We start from the raw sequence: 10,648 nt of genomic DNA on the forward strand, positions 1-10,648 counted from the left end.
AGAAATCAAGGGGAATGACATATCCTTTTCTAACCGGAATATCCGCATTTATCCGTTTCTAACCGTCGCCAACCGCGTCTAACTTCTGCTCACTTAGCAGCTCGCTTAGCAACGGTTAGCGACGGTTAGAAACGGATAAATGCGGATATTCCGGTTAGAAAAGGATATGTCATTCCCCTTGGGAGAAATACCAGTGTAATACTTGGAGGAAATCCCGAGAAACTCTTGGAGAACTCCCCGAGGAACTCCTGGAGAAATTCCCGAAGAACTTCTGGGAGAATTACGAGGAATGTGTGGAAGAATTCCATAGGAACTACTGGGAAATTTCCCGTGGAACTTCTGGAAGATTTCCGAGGAACTCCTGGAGGAATATCCAAGAAACTCTTGAAAAAGGTCCTGGGTTCGGTCCTGGGTAACTTCTGGAGGAATTCCAGTGTATTACTTGGAGGAAATCCCGAAAAACTCTTGGAGAACTCCCCGAGGAACTTCTAGAGAAATTCCCGAAGAACTCCGGGGGATTGTTTACAGAATTGAACCGTGAACAAGATTTTTGAATAACCAACTCTTTTTTTGAAATCCTCTATATCTAAAGATGTTAAGTTATTTTTAAGTCACCCAATTAATTATAAATAAATAAAATAATGTGTCCATCATTTTTAATCATTGAGCACCAACATTTCAAAAACTCGTAACCGTTTTTGTAAACAAGAGTAAGCACGCTCTTGTTTACAAAAAAACGGTTACGTGCTTTTGAAATGTTGGTGCTGAAATCACAAAATCAATAAAAAAAAGAAGAAGAAACCCCGTAAAAACGAGCTTGACAGGGCTCGACGTTCTAGCTTGACATCAGGCTTATGTCAGTCTGATTCGTCAAGCTCCAGCTCGCATGTTCGAAGCCCGACAGCTTGACGCAAACGGTGCAGAATCGTTTGACATCAGACTGACCGTCAGCCTTACATCAGTCTGATGTCAAGCTCTGTAAGACTGACCGTAAGACTGATGTCAGACTTACGTCAAGCTTACGAAATGCACTGGGACCTGGTCCGCCCATCGTGCTCTCTGCGCTCCACGCCTTCTTGTGCCAACCGGATCAGTTGCAAACACCAGCTTTGCAGGGTTGTTGTCCGGCATTCTTGCAACATGCCCTGCCCACCGTATCCTTCCGGCTTTGGCCACCTTCTGGATGCTGGGTTCGCCGTAAAGTGCAGCGAGCTCGTGGTTCATTCTTCTCCGCCACACACCGTTCTCCTGCACACCGCCGAAGATCGTCCTTAGCACGCGTCGCTCGAAAACTCCGAGTGCTTGCAGGTCCTCCTCGAGCATGGTCCATGTCTCGTGCCCGTAGAGGATTACCGGTCTTATTAGCGTTTTGTACATGGTGCATTTGGTGCGTGGGTGAATCTTTTTCGACCGCAGTTTCTTTTGGAGCCCGTAGTAGGCCCGACTTCCGCTGATGATGCGCCTCCGAATTTTACGGCTCACGTTGTTGTCAGCCGTCAGTAAGGATCCGAGGTAGACGAATTCCTCCACCACCTCGAAAGTATCTCCGTCTATCGTAACATTACTACCCAGACGGATCCGGTCGTTTTCGGTTCCGCCTACCAGCATGTACTTTGTTTTTGAGGCATTCACCACCAGTCCGACCTTTGCTGCTTCGCGTTTCAGGCGGGTGTACGGCTCTGCCACCGTTCCAAATGTTCTGGCAATAATGTCCATGTCGTCCGCAAAGCACACAAATTGTCCGGATTTTGTGAAAATCGTTCCCCAGCTGTTGAGCCCGGCTCGTCGCATCACACCTTCCAGAGCGATGTTGAAGAGTAGACATGAGAGTCCGTCACCTTGTCGCAGTCCCCGGCGAGATTCGAATGAACTAGATAGTTCACCCGAAACCCTTACGCAGTTTTGCACACCGTCCATCGTTGCTTTAATCAGTCTAGTCAGCTTCCCAGGAAAGCCGTTTTCGTCCATGATTCTCCATAGCTCTGCGTGGTCGATACTGTCGTATGCCGCTTTGAAGTCGATGAACAAGTGATGCGTTGGGACCTGGTATTCACGGCATTTCTGGAGGATTTGCCGTACGGTAAAGATCTGGTCCGTTGTTGACCGGCCGTCGATGAAGCCGGCTTGATAACTTCCCACGAACTCATTTGTTTTAGGTGACAGACGACGGAAGATGATCTGGGATAGCACTTTGTAGGCAGCATTCAAAATAGTGATCGCCCTGAAGTTCTCACATTCCAAATGGTCGCCTTTCTTGTGAATGGGGCAGATTACCCCTTCCTTCCACTCCTCCGGTAGCTGTTCGGTTTCCCAGATCCTGACTATCAGCCGATGCAAACAGGTGGCCAACTTTTCTGGGCCCATTTTGATGAGTTCAGCTGCGATACCATCCTTACCAGCTGCTTTGTTGGTTTTGAGCTGGTGAATGGCATCCTTAACTTCCCTCAGCGTGGGAGTTGGTTCATTTCCGTCCTCCGCTGCACTGGCGTCGTCGTTTCCTCCGTTGCCGTGGGCTCCCGTGCCTACGTTCTCCACGCCGTTCAGGTGCTGATCGAAGTGCTGCTTCCACCTTTCGATCACCTCACGTCCGTCCGTCAAGAGGCCTCCGTCTTTATCCCTGCATATTTCGGCTCGCGGCACGAAGCCGTTGCGGGATGCGTTGAGCTTCTGATAGAACTTCCGTGTTTCTTGGGAACGGCACAGCAGTTCCATTTCTTCACACTCCGCTTCTTCCAGGCGGCGCTTTTTCTCCCGAAAGAGGCGGGTATGCTGTTTCCGCTTCTGCTTATAACGTTCCACGTTCTGTCGAGTCCCTTGCTGCAGCATTACCGCCCTTGCTGCATTCTTCTCCTCCAAAACCGTTCTGCACTCTTCGTCGAACCATTCGTTCCGTCGATTCCGTTCCACGTACCCGATGGTGCTCTCGGCTGCGTCGTTGATGGCTGCTTTCACTGTACTCCAGCAGTCCTCTAGAGGGGCCTCATCGAGCTCGCCCTCGTCTGGCAACGCGGCCTCGAGATTCTGCGCGTATGCTGAGGCGACATCCGGTTGCTTCAGTCGCTCTAGGTTGTACCGTGGCGGTCGCTGGTACCGTACATTGTTGATGACGGAGAGTTTTGGACGCAGTTTGACCATCACCAGATAGTGGTCGGAGTCGATGTTGGCGCCACGATAGGTCCTGACGTCGATAATGTCGGAGAAGTGCCGTCCGTCAATCAGAACGTGGTCGATTTGAGATTCCGTCTGCTGTGGTGATCTCCAGGTTAACGATAAGGGGAGGCTGCTATATTTTTGGAGGCGGCGAAATCAATGAGTCGTAGGCCGTTTTCGTTCGTCTGCTGGTGGGCGCTGAACTTACCAATCGTCGGTCTGAATTCCTCCTCCTGGCCTACCTGAGCGTTCAAATCACCGATGATGATCTTGACGTCGTGGCTTGGGCAGCGATCGTACTCGCGTTCGAGCCGCGCGTAAAATGCGTCCTTGTCATCATCAGTACTTCCGGAGTGTGGGCTGTGCACGTTTATTATGCTGAAGTTGAAGAATCGGCCCTTGATCCTCAACCTGCACATTCTTTCGTCGATCGGCCACCAACCGATCACGCGCCTCTGCATATCACCCATCACGATGAAAGCTGTTCCCAGCTCGCGTGTGTTGCCGCGGCTCTGGTAGATGGTATGATTACCTCTAAACGTTCGCACCATGGATCCTGTCCAACACACCTCCTGCAGCGCTACGATGCCGAACCCGCGGTCCTTCAGTAGATCGGCGAGTATGCGGGTGCTCCCAATGAAGTTGAGAGATCGGCAGTTCCACGTACCGAGTTTCCAATCGCAAGTCGTTTTTGTTCACTGGGGTCGTTGCCGTTGGTCTCGGTTCGTATTATTCTGTTGCTGATTTTCCATTACAATGGTTTTTTACGGCTGGCTCGTAGGGCCTGACACCAACCCCCTACTTTCCGGAGGACCATAGTGCACAGTTGAGCTTAGAGTCCTTCCCTGGCACTCGGACGTAGATCAGCCGCCCCTAACATGGGGATCAGACGCTGTTGTGAGCCGCTCCTCCTGGAGAACAGACGCTCAGGTTTGCCAAAGCAAACCCCCCCTTCCCTGTCAGCCTACGACCAAAGTTCCCACCGGGGTTGGTTACCCGATCTTCCCTAAGGTTGCTCATAGTTTCCGGCCGGTACCGCGTGGAGGTAGGGATAGGAGTTGCTGGGCAGAGGCTAGTGGATCACAATGGGATCTGAATTGCGCAGCATACCCAGCCTTTACCGTGGCATTCATGTCCTAACATAATTAAAATACTATGGATAAACAATTCAACTGGATCACTTCTCGCCAATACGTTTCTCTTATTTTCTGGAGCGTTACCTTAGTTTATCAAACCGAGCGTCGACTTCATCATATGATGGAACTGGTCGGAGTCTAAATCGCTGTCGTCATGTGATACAATTTCGTCTTCCTTCTTGTTGGGTTTTCGATTATCCTCTATCGGCTCAGCTGCTGTAGTTTAACGATTCGGCATTGGATGCTGAATGGCGTTTTGCGTTATTCCACATTCCGCCTGACATGTCTGCAGACACCCCATATTCCATTAAATTACCTCGAAAAGGTAAAATCACTGAATACAACGTGGTATGTCCAAGTAATAATGAATTCTGAACAGTGAGAGTTTTAGCTGAACAATAGCTGGTTAATGGTGCCAACGGCAAAATACAATGACAGCTGAATATTGGTCTGAAGTATGGCTTGATCAACCTCTTTAATCAGCAATACATAGATGGCTGAATATCAAGTTGAATAGAATATTATTCATCTGGGAAACCAGCTCTAAAACATACACCAAAATACAGAATAAATCATCTGTTGTTCAACCTTTAATCAAATATTTTTTGACAGCTAACCCAAGCATGGTTTTCGTGAAGTCCGCATCGCTTCTTCAGCCTTAATACAGACTTAGCTCAACTTATGTTCTTGATTATTCAGACACAACAAGTAATGGTCTTGTTTTCGAGGATATATACAGTGTGTAAAACTGCATTTCATCGACGGCTATCCAGGGTTTCATAGGATAGACTGAATGCCATTTGGTATATCTGAGCCAGTTTCATTTCCGCGAGAAATGTACCAATATGAACTTTAGTCGTAATGGTGTTGACAGGCATTTCAAATAAATCAACGCTCCATCTTACAATTCAATGTCATATAGGGGGATTAGGGGCATAATGGACACCCGGGGCGAAATGGACACCCCTGCTATTGCCGAAACCGTTGACTTTTATGTAAAACTTTTAATGCATAAGTGTAAAGGAATAAGTCATGGTTCTATTTTTCAAAAGTACCATTTATATTGCTCCAAAATAACCAAAATATCATTGAAATTGAAATATGTTTTTCATATGGTGAAATTCTTATAATTTAGAAGCAGCATCAAATAAGGTATTACGAGTGTTGGATTGTGTTCACCATAAAAACAAGTGAATTGTTACCTTATCTACATGTAAACGAAGATTTAGCAATGGATAAAGTATTTTACTTTTGATCATAATTTACTTAAAATAGCAATTTTATTGTTGTAGTCGATTCGGGGCGAAATGAACACTGGCAATTACGAATGGATGTACGCGCATTGCATACTGTTAGGCGTTTTAGACAGTTTGGAAAAAATCAATCCGATTATTTTAGCCTAAAGTTTATTTAATTAATTTTGATGTTATGTAAACTCGTCTAATATGAAGTATTATATCTGTGGTATTGATCTCCGTAGGCAAATTACTTAACTGGTCGATGTAACCAAAGAATTAGCATAAAATATGCAGGGGTGTCCATTATGCCCCTATGGGTGTCCATTTCGCCCCGTGCCTTTCCTGCCAGCTCTGAAAAATACACGGTTTACAATTCATTATTTCTTCACAATAAAGACATTCTACCTGCTGTAAATGATTGAAAGGCGTAGGAAACAAGTTAAAGCTGTATGTCTACTGATAATATGTTAAGTTTTACTCTGTTATACAGACCTAACGTACTCATTTGCTTAGGGTGTCCATTATGCCCCTAATCCCCCTAATCAAATCTAATCCATGTCTACGGTTCAAGTTTGGATGAGAGAGCATCCTCTTACCTAGGTTTAGAACCATTTGAAAATGTTTGGAGGACATTTTTTTTTATCTGTATTAACGAGATTTTTAGCCCTAGACTAGTTCATCTCGGGACCCAAGCTTTACTTCCCTTCCGAAGGAAGAACTCACATTTTGCGAATTTGTCGGAGGAGGACATTTATTATTAACTATATATTTATAAATTCAAAATAACTACAATCTTCAGATATGTAACTCTGGACATATCATAAAACAATCTCAAAATCAAACTCACAAACTTGTGAATCACCTCTACTAAACTACTAAAGGATCCTTTTAATGTTATTACTAACGTCTGAGATAGAACATCAAGCTACCTTAAGAAGATTAAAGTGACTATAATTTTGGCCAGACAGTTTTTGACCTTATTCAAGGATCGAATTCGTTCTCCTTTGTTAAGTTTTATTTCACGTTAAAAACAATGTAATTCTATTTTGTGTACAAGAAACACTAATATTTGAATTATTGCTGAATTACCAACAGAGAAATTCAGAGACGTATTGTGGCAGGAAATCGAGCTTACTTTGAACTCCGCAGAACTCTACGGTTGAACAAAGTTCACAATCACACGAAGCTAACGATCTACACACAACGCTGATTAGACCGGCAGTCCGCTATGGGCACAAAACATGGTGTCTACGTGCAGAGGATTAACGTGCCCGGGTTTTAGAACGGAAGATGTTCGGTATCATCTACGGCGGAGTGCAAATGAAAGACGGAACTTCGAGAAGGCATCGTGAGGCTACGGTGGGCGGGTTAGGTTATCAGGATATCGAATAGTAACCCAATTAAAAAGGTTCTCGAAAGCACAACGAACTACACGGAAAAAAATCCATTTCCAAGACCATGAATATGACTCATAATTTCCCGATATTTTTATGATTTTATGTTATACATATACTGCTGTGAATCTCATATCTGTCCCATTTGCATAGGAAATCCAGCAAAGTTGGGACTGATATGCGTTTCACGGCAGTATACACCATGATTATAATTTATGATTTTATGATTGATTTCACCATAACGCTATCCACCCGTTAGTGTTTTGGCTTTCGACGAACAAAAATGGAAAATATAATCATGAAGTCATGATTAAAAAAGCTGGGATCATGAGAAGCATTCATGAAGCCAAGAATAATTTTCATAAACCTGGATGCAGATCCTGATGCTTTACCACCAGATTCATAAAATTATGGTTTGGTGAGGTAGAACCATGCATAGAATTCATGGAATCAAAAAATGCTTCTCAATCAAATTCATAAAAGTATGATTGAGCCATGCATAGAATTCATGAAATTAAGAATAACTTTTATGATTTCGTCGTCGTCGGTCCCAAATGCTTTTAATTAGATTAATAAAACGATGCAAGCTAAATTCACAAGTAAATAAAATACGTGATATCAGTGCCTATTTCTATGATTTTGGGACCTATCAATCATCCTTTTTTCTATGAGCAAGCAGCACTTTATAGTTGGCCTCTTGTTAGTGAAGATATGTCATGTTCAAATATAGAAGAGAACAAGAATGATCGAACTCACTGGAAAGTCGTCGAACGAAGGATAAACCGGAAAAATAGAAAGAATTACCAAAAACTAGCACTCGCGATTTCCACTTTGCTTCACCCTCCGTGAATAAACTCGGAACAACGACGGATGGCACAACGAAAACGCAAAACTGGGCACTGTTTACTTCTTGCGCGTTTACTTTTTAGTCAATCAAACTGCCGAATCCTACGGGCACACTGTTTTGATGTTGTGCCATTTCCTAATATATGCACATTTATTACTCTAACCAAATAAACACTGCAAAAATAGCAACTTCATTTTTTTTTTTTCACATGTCTGTGAATTATATAATTACTAGAGTGGGTCAACGTTGTATGGAGAAACTTTAAATTTGATCGCATCATCTCAGAACAGAGCTTTTTCAATCTGTATTAGCGTCCAAAACAACTGTGCAAAATTTGGGAGCGATTGGTTGCGTCCCCGCATTCCGCATTGCGATTGAAATTTGTATGGAAGTTAGTATGGGAAAACGAACTTTTTTGCATTTTACTCATAAGTTGAATTCTTTTGTCCAATATCATGTAACTAATGACGTTAAACTATCCAGCTTTTTACGCTACGATGAGGTGTGATTCGTTTTTGACGGATCTTGACGACAGCCCTTGCAGCATCATAGTAGCTAAAAATTTCAGTTCACTGCTCTTGGAACTGTCAAAATTTTTCACCTAGTTATGTTACCATTGCAACCATTGTTATCGTTGCCAAAAATGCAACTGGTTTGGATATTTCTGTATAAAATAATCAAAAACTTTTCCTTTAGTTTTAGGTTTCTAATGGACGACAGCATTTGCAAAACCGCTAAATATGGAATAGAACATGCAGAGAGAGATAGTAAAGAGTTTACGTCGAAAAACCATATAATTTTGAAGCGGCATCGTCTTCAATCGACTTCAAACCCAACAAATACAATCCGCTCAGCAGTATAAACTTTCCTACATTTCAAAAATATTGAAGTTTTTTCTTAAAATCCTTGAATAGCTAAACTTGTCCTAGTTTTTTTCTAATGCCTGAGGATTGTGCTACTTTTCCCCGAATGCCGGTTTCCCGAATGTCGTTTCTCCAAACGCCAGTTCCCCGAATGGCCCGTTTCCCCCGAAAAGACTATATTTTACTTTCTTGTTCGAAATGATCACTTGCCACAAAATTTTCGTGTCCTAGGAACTAGGTTATTCAAAAAAAAAGATAACCTACCATAGTTAGACAGGTCGTTGGAATCAATATGATTCTAGAAAGAACGAACAGCAATGGAAAGAAGGAGTCAAACTACCATTCTTCATTCAGCAGGGTTTCAGCAGGTCTGATGAGCAATAAAACTTGAAAGAACGGCCTATAAAATAAAGAAGGGTGTGATTCGGGGAAACGGCATTGGAGGAATCGGCGTTCGGGGAAACGACATTCGGGGAACCGACATTCGGGGAAAAGTAGCACAACCATGCCTGAGACTCCCAGTCGAAAGAGTTCGGAATTAGATACATTGAATTGTCTAATAACATTTTGGAACAGTGAAGTTACGAGAAGGATAACGTTACATGTAATGTTGAATGATGCACACGATGAATTTTGAAAATTTATTTTAAATGCGTCATATGGAGGGAAGCTATGATAAAGAATGATCACTTTTGGATGCCGTATATTTTTTGAATATGGTTAGTTTTATTACACAACCTAAAATATTGTGCGTTCAGCACTAAATTGATTTCCGAAAAAACTTCATTGACTTCCGTTGCCTTTTCGTTGCGTTAAACGTAACGTCGGAAGTAATGCGCTGTACAGTAAATCTGGTTTTCTATACAGCGCACTACTTCCGACGTAATGTTTAACGCATAGGAAAGGCAGCGGAAGTCAATGAAGTTTTTTCGGAAACCAATTTAGTGCTAACGCCACAATATATCTTCCACCCATTGCACCTACAAAACTCGTTCTAGGAGTCTACTACAAAATGCTCAGATCTTGTATTGAATGCAAATTCGCGCAGAATAATATTTAACGAGGACGACACAATGAATTTAAAAAAATCGGCCAAGGAGTTGGCTAGGTTGGCACTAGCACAGAGTGAGTTGTTATGTGCAGGGAAATTTTCATCGCGGAGCGGGTTGGGTTTGTAGTGGATGAATGTAGTTGCAGCCATTGAAACCAAATCAATTGGTGTTTCGCCGTCAGCTAGTGATTTCCTTCCTCAGCCAATCCTCAGCATGTTCTATTTGCTGCAGTATTACAAATGGTGGCGGTCATCACAAACCTAAAATTATAGAAAAGGTTTTAATTTAATTCATATACAAAAACTTGAAAATACAAAGTGAAAATGTTTGACATTTTGCTTTAGTTGAACTGAAATTTTCGGCTGCTCTGATGAGGTCTGATGCCGCAAGGGCTGTTGGCAAGAATTGTCAAAATTGAATCACCCCTCATCATAGCGTAAAAAGCTGGATAGCCTAGGTATACCGATGAACTTTGCCGAAGACTGCAAAGTGATCCGACGCTTGTGAAAAAAGTTATTCGCCTGGTAACTTAGGCCAAAAATTGAGATTTTATTATTGATATTATTCCTTTACGTGTTAAATGTTAAGCACCACCGGGCAATCTATACGTTATTACTTTTCTCACAAGTGTCCGATCACTTTGCGGTCTTCGGCAAAGTTTCTCGGCATATCCTAGGCTATACTTCAACGTCATTAGTTAGATCGTTTTAGACGAAAAATTTCAATTTATGAGAAAAATGCAAAAAAGCACGTTTTCCCATACTAAATTCCATACAAATTTCAATCGCAATGCGGAATACGGGGACGCAACCAATCGCTCCCAAATTTTGCACAGTTATTTTGGACGCTGAAAGGAATCGAAAAAGCTTTGTTCCGAATCGTCTTTGTTGACCCAGTCTAATAATTACATATGGCAGGTAAGTGTAACGCTAGGAAGCGATCATTAATACAATCTATGAAATGCTTGT

Source organism: Aedes albopictus, chromosome 2 (assembly GCF_035046485.1).
Source record: "Aedes albopictus strain Foshan chromosome 2, AalbF5, whole genome shotgun sequence".
Taxonomy (NCBI): domain Eukaryota; kingdom Metazoa; phylum Arthropoda; class Insecta; order Diptera; family Culicidae; genus Aedes; species Aedes albopictus.